The sequence below is a fragment of the Cicer arietinum genome, chromosome 6, assembly GCF_000331145.2.
Source record: "Cicer arietinum cultivar CDC Frontier isolate Library 1 chromosome 6, Cicar.CDCFrontier_v2.0, whole genome shotgun sequence".
Taxonomy (NCBI): Eukaryota; Viridiplantae; Streptophyta; class Magnoliopsida; order Fabales; family Fabaceae; genus Cicer; species Cicer arietinum.
The window spans coordinates 23,531,846-23,535,578 of NC_021165.2; positions in this window are offsets into that span (position 1 = coordinate 23,531,846).

A 3,733-nucleotide genomic window follows, 5' to 3' on the forward strand; every position below is an offset into this window, starting at 1 on the left:
TATATATATATATATATATAAAAATAGAAATTAAAATCGTAAACACGGATTTAAAACTCTATCTTATGATATATTAACAGTTAATGTCAATATAACTCAAATATATTACCTCAAATAAATAAATTTATAAGAAAAGAAATAACAGTTATATTTTAATTACTTTTTATAGGAAAAAATAAATTATGGGAGAACAAAGAGTAATCTAATGATCTATTTGCACATTAAACAAAATAGCCGTAACAAGCTTGAGGATTGCTATACCAGACAGAAATGTCAAATCGCATTCTCTCTATTCTATGTGCTGACAAAACAGTCATTGCAATTTTATTAAAATAAAAATTAAAGAATCATTTAGACAAAAAAATTACATCTAAAATCGTGTTTCAAATACATTTTACATAGTTTTTGATTTCATATTAATTATTTCAAATACATTTTATATGGTTCGGAAATTTTATATTAATTATTTCAGTATATTTTATACAATTTCTAATATATAGTGTCGAAATTGATTATGTTTTATTTACCGTTGGAATTCACTGCACCTAAAGTAATTGATTTTCCAGTGGATTCATGGATTATTCTCGTAAACTCATGTTCTTTAGCTATGGCGAACCTCCCATTTAAATACACCAATCACACTTGATAGTTCTAATAATTTATAAAAAGATATTGCCACATATATATGACATAAAAAATTGTTTTAGTTCTTGTTAGTTCGAGTAGTGTAATACTTTTCTTTTAATTTGTTTTGGATTAATGTTTTTTTAATCAAATAATATTTTGAGATAAAATTTATTATTTAAAATGAGTCCTATGGCATGAATTTTCTTAATTATTGAGGTTATTTTTTCCAATTAATTGTTAAACACAATATTTGCAACAATATTGATAATTAGTGACATAATACCTCTCACTAAAAATAGTTAAAGCAAATTTTGCACAGCTATATTGTAATAAGATATAAGTAAAAATTATGTCTTTTATTTTATTTAATGATAGTATATAAAAAATATCCTTTATAATGATTATCTTTTATGCAATTAAATGAGATGACAAGTAGTTTTGGTAATAAAATTGAACTTTTGTATAAGTGTCATTAACTAACTATCATAGTAGATTATATCCCGTACATTTGTCCACTTCTACAAATTTTAATTTTATAAAAATAATTATAAATTTATGGTAAATCGTAAAAATAATTACTCTAACCGTTGTCAATATTAAATAATATGACTAATCTTTAAGATCAAATAGAATCACAATAAACAATAAAATTTTATATCAAAGTTAGCTTGTTTTAAAAATGTACTATTAAAAGTAATATCTATTCAGTAATAGTGTGAACAATAATTATCAAAAATTTATGATTGATGTGATAAATAAACATTTCAACAAACATTTCAACACATGTTAAGTTTCTTTGTCATCTATTTTCTAAATTATTATTAAATGAAAAATATATCAATAATTTTAATTTACAATATATTCGTTGACTCTATGATATGATTAACTCTTGATAATTTACTCCGTTTAATGCATTAAATTTTATTTATTTAATAACTTTTTATAAACATGAATAATCTTTTATATATATATATATAAAGTTCAAATAATAAGTTTATTGTAAAATTTTCTCCTCATTTTTCTAAATTTTCAAAATGCTTGGTATCTTTATCTATATGAACCTCCTCATATAAGTTTAAGACTTATATTTTGTTGATGAATTTTTTCTTTTAAATCAAATTTCATTTCACATTACTTTTAAATTTTACAAGTAGCACACAATACGAAAATCACTTTTTCTTTTCAACCGTAATGCTTATTCTTTGCAAGGAGGTGGGAGAAAAAAGAAAGGTGTTTTGATAGATAGCACAATTGAGCATGGAAAAAAGATAATGATTTTTCTGTGTCCCTCGACACGATGAATCTTTTTACTTTTGATCATGATTTGGACCTTTTCCTTTGTATTAGTGTAAAGTAGGGCTGATCATGGTTGGTTTTTTTTAAAAACCAAACCATATCCATTTTAAAACTAATATATGGATTTAGATTTATAACCAAATCCATTATTTGGTTTAAAACCGGTTATAAAACCAATTGTAAAATTGGTTATGGTTAAATAACCGGTTTATAATTAAGCAACCGGTTTTGAAAATTTTAATTTTAAAATCGATTTTTTTTTTCAAAATCGGTTAAAATTTGATTATCTTTACAAAAAATATTTATTCATAGTTTAAAAATCGATTGTTTAAAAAAATTGATTTTTTCGATAAATTTTTTTTAAAAAATTCTCACCAAGTTTTTCGAGAAAAAATTCAATTTAAAATTTTTTTGAGGAAAAAAAAAGTTTTTTTTATTTATTTTTTTCCGATATTTTTTTGAAAAAAAAAAAATCAAATTTTTTTCAAGACATAAAATCTCAAAATTAACAAAATATTGATAGTGGATAAAAACCGGTTAAAAACCAAATCCAAATATAAAACATAAGTGGTTATCCAACCGGTTTTAAATAAACCGGATTATAACTATATGATTTTAACCGGATATTTAAAATGGATTTGGATCCTGTTTTGGATTTGGGTCTCATAACCGGATTTTTTGCAGAGCCCTATGTGTATGTATGTATGTATGTTTTTCATGCATTCTATTCAATTTGATTTTTCTATCTTTCTTTTGCTTTTCCTTTCTTTGCTCTTATCGTTTTTGTCAAATTTAGGAAAATAGTGGCGAGAATGGGATGCATGTGTGTAATGTATGAGTGACTTGTGAGATAAAAAAAAAGGGGGATGGATGAGATCGAGCGACACGTGTCATGTGGGGACCATGAAACGATAATGAGGATGGGAAGGCTGGTTGGGGGAGTTTGGAAATGCAATGCTTTGGATGTCATGCTTTTCTTATGTAAACAAAACAAGCCACCACCTCTCGCGATCACACATACCCCACTTTCACTTTCACTGTATAAAATTATTTCATATTCTTTTCAAATGGTCTTATAATAATTTTAAATACATAAATTAACAAAAAGTACTAATTATTTTCAAATAAATAATAAAATAGTTTTATATTTAGAAATATAAAAAAATCTATTGAAAATACTAAACAATTTTAATTTCTTTTAAAAATTATGTTCATATTTTTATAGTTTTGAATCATAATTTAATAGGTTATACAAAATGAAAAAACTACCTTTGTGATAAATCATACATAGCTTTTAAGTTAATTATTAATATTTTATTTTTAAATATAATATCAAATTCTATTATTTTTTAATTTATACTTAATTTTATTAAATAATTTTTTTGATATTTTATAAGGATAACTAAATAAAATATTTATCTTATCATCATACCGTGTTGGTTTATAATTCAACTCATATTTAAGATAATTTTTTTAACTTAAAAGACATGGTATGATATTGTTCTAAATTAATTTATCATATCCTATTTGTTTATTAAAAACTCGATTGAGACCAAAAAATAATATGTTATATCTATCAACTATCTACCGTAGTATATACTAATTAATTAAATATTAATAAAAAAAGATAAACCATCATTTTATTTCTTGAAAGTATATAAATGCGTCATTTTGGTATTTGATTCAGACAAAAATTCAAATTCGTCATCAAATTATCAAAATATCAATCAGTCTAGTCTTTGATCTTTTAACAATCATAAATTATTTTGATAATATATTATATCTTTCAAAAAAATTTATGATACTAAAT